We start from the raw sequence: 13187 nt of genomic DNA, 5'->3' as shown, positions 1-13187 counted from the left end.
TAGTTTTCTAGGATAGCTGGGACAAAAGGCATCTGTTCCTGGAAGGAGGCATTCAGCAGACTTTGGGATTGGCAGGCGGTCCTAGTATTGCTGACTGGGGAGATGTAGAAGGAGCTGCAATTGCTTGGCAGTAGGTGGTGATCTCTCATCCGCTCAGGGAGGAGAGGAGCATTTGGGAGGTGGGAGCAGTGGGTTGAGAGGTATGAATACCATTGCATTCAAATGGCCTTAAGAGAACACTAATGGGACTTTTGGCTGACATGTCTATTCTGGGCACTAAGTGTACAAATTGTTCATAAGATAAATCACAGATCCCTTAAGTCCAACAAAACCGAAGTCATTAAGTTCCTGCAAATCTGCTGTGTTCTGTGTTTCCCACTCTCCAGTACTCCAGCATGTACTGGGAGAAATCATTGACTTGTCACTATAAAGTTTCGTAGTTGGTCCACCAGGCCTCAGTCCAGCATTATAGGAGCTCTCTGAACACATAGGGGGCCACCTGGCTGGTCTTTCCCTGTGACGTTGTCTGTTAGAGAAGGGGATCTGACAATACACCTATGATTTGTGGGGCTGTATACCAGAACTTGATCCCCAGAGGTGAATGCCAGCCCTCTTTGGGGAGAAGAGATGGAGTGGGAGGAGGAGGGGAAGTTCACTGGATCTTTCAGTTGCTTCTGGACTGGCATGAGAAATAGGATAGGAGGTTTGGGAACCAACCCTAATTTTCTCACTTTTTTCACTAATGCAGCTACCACCAACACCTGCTATAGAACAGTGTTCCCAGAGGTCAACTTACGTCAATGTGGACCTTGTGTCTATGGTTTTCTGCATACAGTGACCAATGAGCAGTGATATGTAAGAGTAAATTATCCATTTACACAATAGATTACAGATCAGAAAATTTTGGGTCCTAGTGCTCCATTCAACACTGAATTCTCTTCTAGAAACCTCCCTCCCAAGGCCAGCTCTTAATTGTTAAGTCTCAATTTCCAGGTTGGTATAAGACACCTCCATGACCAGTAGCACCCCTATAGCCCAGGCTTCACTTTCCCTCAGTTTCTAGAGGGGCAGAGAGATTTTATAACCCCAAGGTAAGATCAGGTGGTCTATCCTATGAAAGTATGGAGGAAGTCATGGAGCCACTACACTACTCTGTCTTCTAGCTTCACTTCTTTCCTTTAGAGGCTCCATGAGAAGGTCTTTAATATTCCCTAAGTTCTGGAGCACTGGGGGTCCCCAATACCTAGGATAGTGGATGTTCTGGCACTGAGGTTCTATATTTGGGAGAAGTGTTTTCTCTCTATATTATAGTAGGATCTAGTAGAAGTCAGGATCTGGTAGGGGTATGAAATAGGTCAGATCTAGTTTTTATCAATTCTTCTGTAATATCATTTGCTTTCCTTATCTATTCCCCCCCCTCTACAATTGGGTCAGTCCTTTGGACTGATTATGTCTTTGACCATATATAGCAGCAACTCTAAAATTCTCTTGCATGGTGAGGTCACAGTTCTCATCCTTGCCTCCCAGACAATACTGTAAGACAGTAAGATTAAGTTAGGATCCTAAAACCCTGCTTAATTTACCCAATCATTCTTTACTTTCAAGGTGAGGCATGAAAGAGGCATTTTTTGACTAAGCTTCTCTAACCAACATTGGCTAAGGAGACCAGTGGGATGGTTTTTCAAAGACTTTTCTTGCACAAGATGAGTAGTGCCCTGTAAATGTTCTCTAGAATTTAGAAGGGAACTTCTGAATTGACTACCTTTGTTGGGGTAGTCAGCTACCATTCAAAAAATTAATTCCCTCAAGTTCTTTTCTGAGATAATAAGTAGCACCTTTATCTTTTAACATCGTTATTTCCCTTCCTCTAAGCTCACGTTGCATGGGTTACTCTTAAACCAGGAAAAGCACTAATGTCATCCATAGAATTTGGCAAATATTATTAAGAGCTCATTACCGGCCAAGCACAGTATAATGAATGGGGAAACAGCTTCTCTGCCCAGTTCCTTAAGAGCTTGTGTATCTGTCTCCACTGGAGTGTATACACCACAGACATGGCTTAGAATATTTTAGCAGCTTCATAAACAATACCCTTGGTTCTAATATTCATTCTATTTCCTTTCTGTCATTTTTTATTGACAAGTAGCTAATATATATGAAAATACAGAGAATAAAAATGGGTGCCCATATATCAATATCCAGAATTGACAGTTGTTAACATTTTGTCCCATTTGCTTTCAGTTCTATTTTAATAAAGGCAATACAAATTACAGGTAAAATTAAAGTTTTTAAAAATTTCCAATAGTGTTCCATTCTCACCTTAGAGAAAGTAACTCTCATTCATTTAGTGTATCTTCCTAGTTCAGTTCTTAATGCTTTTGCTGACTGGTGCTTTAAAATATTTAAATAAATTATTTCTTACTGTGTACAGCAAATATGTCTTGAGTTCTCTTTATGCAGATATACAGATCATTATCATTTTAAATTGCCACTTCGTTTTACAGCATATGATTATGTCAAATATAATTTATTTATTGATGGAATTGTTTCTGGTTATTTTGCCATGTATACTGCTATGTAACATTTTTATACATATCCTTATTTACACATGTATAAAAGTTTCTCTAGAGTATATACCTACAAATAGAATTAGTGTGTCATAAATATGCACATTTTCACATTAAGCAGATATTGTCAAATTGCTCTTCAAAAGAACGAGCAATTCCAATTTGTATTCCCACTAGCACTTTGTGGGAGATCATGTTTTTTAACATCTTTAACATCACTTTATATTATCAGTATCTGCCTTTTGTGAATCTGATTAGTCAGAAATATAAGTTCATTATTTTACTTTCATTTTTCATATATTTATTAGTCATTTAGATTTTGTCATCTATAAATTGCCTGATCATTTCTTTTGGCCATTTTCTATTCAGTTACCTTTTTAACCCTTGTATATTTTGTAGACCTTTTCTATATATTCTAGATACTAATCCTTTGTTTTTTGTTGGAAAAATAACCTTCCAGTCTGTTAATTATAATTTAATTTTCTTTATGGTGTCACTTGTCTTACAGAAAATGTGAATTTTAATAAAAAGCACATTTAGGCCAAATACTTTTGTATTTTTTAATAAGACATTTCCTACCCTACCCTGAGATTGTAAAGATACTATATACATTTTACAGTGTATAAACTTTTTTACATTTAATTCTTTTAATCCATTTGAGATGAACTTTTGTGTGTGTGACATGAGACCATGTTATTTTATTTTATTATTTTATAAATAATTTCATTTTACTTTTCTTAAAAGGAAATTCAGTTGTCTTAATATCTTTCACCACTGATATGAATTATTATACACTATGTTCCTATATATATATAATAGATTTGATCAGGCTCTGTCCTTTACTGCATTAATATCTTTGCTAATATCTCACCAATATTAATTATTATAATTTCTTTACATCTGGCAGACAAGTCATCCTTTCTTGTTTTTTCTCTATATGTATTACTCTCTATATGTATTCCCATCACCCCTGCACCACCAAATCGTCTTGACTCTTTTTGTACCTTTATTCTTCCACATGATTATTAGAAATACTTTGTTAAATTCCATGAAAAATCCTATGGGATTTTTTTTTGTATCATTAATCTACAATTACATGAGCAACATGTTTACTAGACTCCCCCCATCATCAAGTAACCCCCACATACCCCATTACAGTCACTGTCCATCAGCATAGTAAGATGCTATAGAATCACTACTTGTCTTCTCTGTGTTGTACAGCCCTCCCCATGCCCACCCCCCTATATTATGTCTGCTAATAGTAATTCCCCTTTTTTTCCCCTTATCCCTCCCTTCCCACCCATACTCCCTAGTCCCTTTCCCTTTGGTAACTGTTAGTCCATTCTTGGGTTCTTTGAGTCTGATGCTGTTCTCTTCCTTCATTTTTTTTTCTTTGTTCTTATACTCCACAGATGAGTAAAATCATTTGATACTTGTCTTTCTGCACCTGGCTTATTTCACTGAGCATAATACCCTCTAGCTCCATCCATGTTGTTGCAAATGGTAGGATTTGTTTTCTTCTTATGGCTGAATAATATTCCATTGTGTATATGTACCACATCTTCTTTATCCATTCATCTACTGATGGACACTTAGGTTGCTTCCATTTCTTGGCTATTGTAAATACTGCTGTGATAAACATAGGGGTGCATATGTCTGTTTAAACCTGGGCTCCTGCATTCCTAGGGTAAATTTCTAAGTGTGGAATTCTTGGGTCAAAAGGTATTTTTATTTTGAGCTATTTATTTATTTACTGATTGAATGAATTTTGGTATCATTAATCTACAATTACATGAGAACATTATGTTCACTAGACTCCCCCCATCACCAAATCCACCCCACATACCCCATTACAGACTGTGTCCATCAGCGTTGTAAGATGCTATAGTCACTACTTGTCTTCTCTGTGTTGTACAGCCCTCCCCGTGACCTCCCCATCATACATGCTAATCATAATGTCCCATTTCTCCCCCCTACTCCTTATCCCTCCTTTCCCACCCATCCTTTCCTGCCCCTTTCTCTTTGGTAACTGTTAGTCCATTCTTAGGTTCTCTGAGTCTGCTGCTGTTCTCTTCCTTCATTTTTTTTTCTTTGTTCTTATACTCCACAGATGAGTAAAATCATCTGATACTTGTCTTTCTGCACCTGGCTTATTTCACTGAGCATAATACCCTCTAGCTCCATCCATGTTGTTGCAAATGGTAGGATTTGTTTTCTTATGGCTGAATAATATTCCATTGTTTATATGTACCACATCTTCTTTATCCATTCATCTACTGATGGACACTTAGGTTGCTTCCAATTCTTGGCTATTGTAAATAGTGCTGCTATAAACATAAGGATGCATATGTCTTTTTCAAACTGGGCTCCTGCATTCTTAGGGTAAATTCGTAGGAGTGGAATTCCTGGGTCAAATGGTATTTCTATTTTGAGCTTTTTGAGGAACATCCATACTGCTTTCCACAATGGTTGAACTAGTTTACATTCCCACCAGCAGTGTAGGAGGGTTCCCCTTTCTCCACAACCTCACCAACATTTGTTATTGTTTATCTTTTGGATGGTGGCGATTCTTACTGGTGTGAGGTGATATTTCATTGTTTTAATTTGCATTTCTCTGATGACTAGTGATGTGGAGCATCTTTTCATGTGTCTGTTGGCTATCTGAATTTCTTCTTTGGAGAACTGTCTATTCAGCTCCTCTGCTCATTTTTTTATTGGGTTATTTGCTTTTTGTTTGTTGAGGTGCGTGAGCTCTTTTATATTTTGGATGTCAACCCTTTATCGGATATGTCATTTATGCATATATTCTCCCATACTGTAGGATGCCTTTTTGTTCTATTGGTGGTGTCCTTTGCTGTACAGAAGCTTTTCAGCTTGGTATAGTCCCACTTGTTCATTTTTGCTTTTGTTTCCCTTGCCCAGGGAGATATGTTCATGAAGAAGTTGCTCATGTTTATGTCCAAGAGATTTTTGCCTATGTTTTTTCTAAGAGTTTTATGGTTTCATGACTTACATTCAGGTCTTTGATCCATTTCGAATATACTTTTGTGTATGGGGTTAGACAGTGATCCAGTTTCATTCTCTTACATGTAGCTGTCCACTTTTGCCAACACCAGCTGTTGAAGAGACTGTCATTTCCCCATTGTATGTCCATGGCTCCTATATCATATATTAATTGACCATATATGTGTGGGTTAATATCTGGGCTCTTTATCCTGTTCCACTCGTCTGGGGGTCTGTTCTTGTGCCAATACCAAATTGTTTTGATTATTGTGGCTTTATAGTAGAGTTTGAAGTTCGAAAGTGAGTCCCCCCCACTTTATTCTTCCTTCTCAAGATTGCTTTGGCTATTTGGGGTGTTTTGTGGTTCCATATGAACTTTAAAACTATTTGTTCCAGTTCGTTGAAGAATGCTGTTCGTATTTTGATAAGAATTGCATTGAATCTGTAGATTGCTTTAGGTAGGATGGCCATTTTGACAATACTAATTCTTCCTAGTCAAGAGCATGAGATGAGTTTCCATTTGTTAGTGTCCTCTTTAATTTCTCTTAAGAGTGTCTTGTAGTTTTCAGGCTATAGGTCTTTGACTTCCTTGGCTAGGTTTATTCCTAGGTATTTTATTCTTTTTGATGCAATTGTAAATGGAATTTTTTTCCTTATTTGTCTGTCTTCTAGTTCATTATTAGTGTATAGGAAAGCAACAGATTTCTGTGTGTTAATTTTGTGTCCTGCAACTTCGCTGAATTCAGATATTTATTCTAGTAGTTTTGGAGTGGAATCTTTAGGGTTTTTTATGTACAATATCATGTCATCTGCAAATAGTGACAGTTTAACTTCTTCTTTACCAATCTGGATGCCTTGTATGTCTTTGCTTTGTCTAATTGCCATGGCTAGGATCTCTAGTACCATGTTGAATAACCGTGGGGAGAGTGGACATCCCTGTCTTGTTCCCAATCTTAGAGGAAAAGCTTTCAGCTTCTTGCTGTTAAGTATGGTGTTGGCTGTGGGTTTGTCATATATGGCCTTTATTATGTTGTGGTACTTGCCTTCTATACCCATTTTGTTGAGAGATTTTATCATGAATGGATGTTGAATTTTGTTGAATGCTTTTTCAGCATCTATGGAGATGATCATGTGGTATTTGTTCCTCTTTTTGTTGATGTGGTGGATGATGTTGATGGATTTTTGCAATACCTGGAATAAATCCCACTTGATCGTGGTGGTATGATCCTCTTGATGTATTTTTGAATTTGGTTTGCTAATATTTTGTTGAGCATTTTTGCATCTATGTTCATCAGGGATATTGGTCTGTAATTTTCTTTTTTGGTGGGGTCCTTGCCTGGTTTTGGTATTAGAGTGATGCTGGCTTCATAGAATGAGTTTGGAAGTATTTCCTCCTCTATTTTTTGGAAAACTTTAAGGAGAATGGGTATTATGTCTTCTCTGTATGTCTGATAAAATTCAGCCATGAATCCATCTGGCCAGGGTGTTTTGTTCTTGGGTAGTTTTTGATTCCTGATTCAATTTCATCACTGGTAATTGGTCTGTTCAGATTTTCTGTTTCTTCCTTAGTCAGTCTTGGAAGGTTGTATTTTCCTAGGATGTCCATTTCTTCTAGGTTATCCAGTTTGTTAGCATATAGATTTTCATAGTATTCTCTAATAATTCTTTGTAATTATGTGGGGTCTGTCGTAATTTTTCCTTTCTCATTTCTGATTCTGTTTATGTGTGTATATTCTGTTTTTATCTTAGTAAGTCTGGCTAGGGGCTTATCTATATTGTTTATTTGCTCAAAGAACCTGCTCTTGGTTTCATTGATTTTTTCTATTGTTTTATTCTTCTCAACTTTATTTATTTCTTCTCTGATCCTTATTATGTCTGTCCTTCTGCTGACTTTGGGGCTTCTTTGTTCTTTTTCCAGTTTCAGTAATTGTGACTTTATACTATTCATTTGGGATTGTTCTTCCTTCTTTAAATAGGCCTGGATTGCTATATACTTTCCTCTTAGAATTGCCTTGGCTGCGTCCCACAGAAGTTGTGGCTTTGTGCTGTTGTTGTCATTTGTCTCCATATTGCTTGATCTCTATTTTAATTTGGTTTTTGATCCATTGGTAATTTAGGAGCATGTTGTTAAGCTTCCATGTGTTTGTGAGCCTTTTTGTTTTCTTTGTTCAATTTATTTTTAGTCTTATGCCTTTGTGGTCTGAGAAGTTGGTTGATAGAATTTCAATGATTTTGAATTTACTGAGGCTCTTTTTGTGGCCTAGTATGTGCTCTGTTCTGGAAAATGTTCCATGTGCACTTGAGAAGAATGTGCAGCAGAATGTCCTGCTACTTTTGGGTGTAGTGTTCTTTAGATGTCTGTTAAGTCCATCTGTTCTAGTGTGTTGTTCAGTGCCTCTGTGTCCTTACTTATTTTCTGTCTGGTGGATCTATCCTTTGGAGTGAGTGGTATGTTGAAGTCTCCCAAAATGAATGCATTGCATTCTATTTCCTCCTTTAATTCTGTTAGTATTTGTTTCATATATGTTGGTGCTCCTGTGTTGGATGCATATATATTTATAATGGTTATATCCTCTTGTTGGACTGACCCCTTTATCATTATATAATGTCCTTCTTGATCTCTGTTTACTTTCTTTGTTTTGAAGTCTTTTTGGTCTGATACAAGTACTGGAACTCCTGCTTTTTTCTCCCTGTTGTTTGCATGAGATATCTTTTTCCATCCTTGGACTTTTAGTCTGTGTATGTCTTTGGGTTTGAGATGTGTCTCTTGTAAGCAGCATATAGATGGGTCTTGCTTTTTTATCTATTCTATTACTCTGTGTCTTCTGATTGGTGCAATCAGTCCATTTACATTTAGGGTGATTACCAAAAGATATGTACTTATTGCCATTTCAGGCTTTAGATTCGTGGTTACCAAAGGTTCAGGGGTAGCTTCTTTACTATATAACCATCTAACTTAACTCTCTTATTAAACTATTTTAAACACAATCTGATGATTCTTTATTTCTCTCCCTTCTTATTCTTCCTCCTTCATTCTTTATATGCTAGGTGTTTTAATCTGTACTCTTCCACATTTCCTTTGACTGGTTTTGTGCATAGTTGATTTAATTTTTTGCCTGTAGTTAGTATTTGGTTGTTCTGCTTTCTTTGCTGTGATTTTATTTTCTCTGGTGACATCTATTTAGCCTTAGGAGTGCTTCCATCTAGAGCAGTCCCTTTAAAATATCCTGTAGACATGGTTTGTGGGAGGCAAATTCCCTCAACTTTTGCTTGTCTGGGAAGTGTTTAATCCCTCCTTCATATTTAAGTGATAATTGTGCTGGATACAGTATTATTGGTTCAAGGCCCTTCTGTTTCATTGCACTAAATACCTCATGCCATTCTCTTCTGGCCTGTAATGTTTCTGCTAAGAAGTCTGATGAAAGCCTGATGGGTTTTCCTTTGTAGGTGACCTTTTTTTATCTCTCTAGCTGCCTTTAATACTCTTTGTCTTTGATCTTTGGCATTTTAATTATTATATGTCTTGGTGTTGTCCTCCTTGGGTCCCTTCTGTTGAGAGATCTGTGGGCTTCCATGTTCCAAGAGACTGTTTCCTTCCCCAGTTTGGAAAAGTTTTCAGCAGTTATTTCTTCAAAGACACTTTCTATCCCTTTCTCTCTCTCTTCTTCTTCTGGTACCCCTATAATGTGAATATTTTACCATTTGGATTGGTCACAGCATTCTCTTAATATTCTTTCATTCCTGGAGATCCTTTTATCACTCTCTGCCTCAGCTTCTCTGTATTCCTGTTCTGTGAGTTCTGTTCCATTAATGGCCTCTTGCACCTCATCCAGTCTGCTCTTACGTCCTTCCAGAGATTGTTTTATTTCTGTATTCTGCCTCCCAACTTGATCCTTTAGCTCTTGCATATTTCTCTGCAAGTCTATCAGCATGGTTATGACCTTTATTTTGAATTCTTTTTCAGGAATATTAGTTAAATCTATCTCCCCAGGCCCTCTCTCAGAGGTTGTCTAGGTGATTCTGGACTGGACCAAATTCTGCCTTTTCATGGCGATAGAGGTAGTTGTAGGCAGGTAGCACATGTATTAGCTAGGAGAACAAAGTCCCTTTCTGCTTGCTGGTCACCCTGCCCTTCTCCACTGCCTGTACCAGTTACCTCCACACCGCGAGGAGACTCCGGGTTAATTTCCTGAGCTGCAGTGGGCGGGGCAGCCCAGAGCCCTGTAGGGAGTGGCCGGCGTGCCGGGTGTGTTCTCCTGTGAGAACAGCACCCCTTTGTACCCTGCCCCGGCTTCCTTTGCCTGCGCAGGGCAGCTTCACGCCAGTGGCAGCTTTTGGGTCTGGCCCAGGCAGCTGCGTGCTGGGAGGAGGCTCTGGGCGGCTGCTTTGCCTGGGCCACGTGGGAGGGGGAATGAACAGCAGGCTGTTTATTGCTGTGAGGGGCTTCAGCGCTGCCTTGCCACCCAGGGGTTTATGGCCAGTGAAGTTCCCTGGGATTCCTAGCTGCTGGACTGAGTGTGCCAGGATGATTCAGTCCAGCTGTGAGGCCTGTCCTTTAAGACTTTCAAAAAGCACTCACTTTTCTTTTATCACAGGGGTGCGGTCTGCGGGGACCCGCTTGCAGATTTTACTTTTCCGTTTCCCTAATATTCAGCAGACCATGCAATTTGTGTCTGCACTCCGGGTGCAGGTTACTAGGGCTGGGTGTTTAGCAGTCCTGGGCTTCCATTCCCTCCTGGCTTTGACTTCTTTCCTCCCCCCATGAGCTGGGGTGGGGGGAATGCTTGGGTCCACTGGGCTGCGGCTTGTATCTTACCCTCTTTGTGAGATACTGAGTTCTCACAGATGTAGATGTAGCCTGCCTGTTGTACAGTATCCTCTGGTCTCTCTGTTAGGTATAGTTTTATTTGTTGTATTTTCAAAAATATATATGGTTTTGGGAGGAGATTTCTGCTGCCCTACTCACGCCACCATCTTCCCTCTCCCTATTTTGAGTTTTTTGAGGAGCCTCCATATTGCTTTCCACAATGGTTGAACTAATTTACATTCCCACCAGCATTGTAGGAGGGTTCTCCTTTCTCCACATCCTCACCAACATTTGTTGTTGTTTGTCTTTTGGATGGTGGCCATCCTTATTGGTGTGAGGTGATATCTCATTATGGTTTTAATTTGCATTTCTCTGATGATTAGTGATGTGGAGCATCTTTTCATGTGTCTGCTGGCCATCTGAATTTCTTCTTTGGAGAACTGTCTGTTCAGCTCCTCTGCCCATTTTTTAATTGGATTATTTGCTTTTTGTTTGTTGAGGTGCATGAGCTCTTTATATATTTTGGATGTCAAGCCCTTGTCGGATTTGTCATTTATAAGTATATCCTCCCATACTGTATGGTCCCTTTTTGTTCTATTGATGGTGTCTTTTGCTGTACAGAAGCTTTTCAGCTTGATATATTCCCACTTGTTCATTTTTACTTTTGTTTCCCTTGCCTGGAGAGATATGTTCATGAAGAAGTTGCTCATGTTTGTGTCCAAGAGATTTTTGCCTATGTTTTTTTCTAAGAGTTTTATGGTTTCATAACTTACATTCAGGTCTTTGATCCATTTCAAATTCACTTTTGTGTATGGGGTTAGACAGTGATCCAGTTTCATTGTCTTACATGTGCCTGTTCAGTTTTCCTATGGGATTTTAATTGGAAATAAATTCAGTTTATGGATTTATTGAGGAGCATTAATATCCTTCCAGCATTGAATCTTTCCATTCATTGCATGTTAAATCTTATCATTTATTCAAATCTCTTTTTATTTTATTCAGTAAAGTTTAAAGATTTCTCCATGATGATAATACACATTTCTTACAAATTTATTCTAGGTTTATTATAGTTTTAAAAAATCAACTTTACTGAAGTAAAAGCATCTATGTTAAGTGTGTATAATTTGTTGAATTTAGACAAATGTATATACTTGTATAAGCACCATCCCAGTCAAAAAAGAAAACATTTTTATCATCCAAAATGTTCCTTGTTTCTCTTTGCAATTAATTTACTACATTCCTGGCCTCAGCTCCTGCCCCAGCCTTAGGGAGTCAATCATCTACTTTCTGTGCATAAAGTTTAATTTTACTTCTTCTAGAATTTTATATAGATATAATCATATAGTATATAGTATTTTGTGTGTGCCTCCCTTCTCTCAACATGTTTTCGAGATGCATCTGTTTTGTTGCAAGTAGCATTAGTTCATTTTTTTATTGTTCATTCTTTCTTATAGTTGAATAGTATCTATTTGTATGAATATTCAACAATTGTCTACCTATTGACCTTTTGATAGACATTTGTTTTTTTTTTCTATTTTTTTACTATTGTGAATAAAACTGTAGTGAACATTTTCATACAAATCTTTGTCTATAAATATGTTTTCATTTCTCTTGTGTATATGCATAGAATGGGACTGCTGTATCACATGGTAAGTGTATGCTCAATTTTTTAAATTAAAGTATCATTGATATACACTCTTATGAAGGTTTTACATGAAAAACATTGTGGTTGCTACATTCATCCATGTTATCAAGTACGCCCCATACCCCATTGCAGTCACTGTCCGTCAGTGTAGTAAGATGCCAGAGAGTCACTACTTGTCTTCTCTGTGCTACACTGTCTTACCTGTGACACCCCCAACACAGTGTGTACTAATTTTATGTTTAGATTTATAAAAAACCAACACATGCTTTTCTAAAGTAGTTTTAGCATTTTTTATTCCCAACAGCATTGTATGAGATTTCTAGTTACTCTTCTTTGACAACACTTGGTATTGTCTACCAAGTTATGATTTATTGAACGCTTACTGTGAGTCAGGCATTGGACTAAGCACTCTTTATATATTATCCTTATGAGGTAGATACTACCATTATTTCTATTTTACAGATGAAATAACTGAAACATGGGTAGCTTACTTCTGATCATAAAAGTTCTAATGAGTCTGGATTTGAATCCAGGTCAGTATGAGTCCAAAATAGCTTAGCTTAGTGACTATACAGTATCAGGGTTATGTTGGCTTTATAAAACTAAATCAGATTTGTTTCCATATTCTATCATGGGTAATTTCATTTCTTCTTAGCCTACACTTCACCTTTCTTCCCTAGACCAATGTTTCAATTCAGGGTTGAAGGAGCAGCCGCATTGCTTTGTCTAGAATCTGTAGGCAAATGAGGTAGCTTTTCTCCTGACCTCAAGATTTACTTGAATATTCTTGCATCCACTCAAGTCAATATCTTCTTTATCTTCTGTACATGATACATCTAGGAATTTCTGCCCTCACTCTGTAGTTGCCATTGTGAATTACATGTCACATGATTCTCTTCCGCCAGAGTCCAGCAACTCCTCACTTCCAGCTTCCCTAAAGACTTACTCGATATTCCATATTCCTTGGCCAGCATCCTTTCTCCTTGTTCTTCCCTTGTGCACTGAAAACAATGTAAGACATCTCATAGAAGTTGATACACTGTAAGTGTGTCACTGACCCAGGCTGACAATTCATTGCAAATGTCAGTCTTGCCTCAAATTTGCCTTGTTAGCAACATGAACAGTGCCAATGCCACTGTCTGTATTGGCCAATTACTTCTGTGTG

This window comes from Manis javanica, chromosome 11 (genome assembly GCF_040802235.1).
Source record: "Manis javanica isolate MJ-LG chromosome 11, MJ_LKY, whole genome shotgun sequence".
NCBI lineage: Eukaryota > Metazoa > Chordata > Mammalia > Pholidota > Manidae > Manis > Manis javanica.
Note: the sequence above shows the minus strand (reverse complement) of the source record.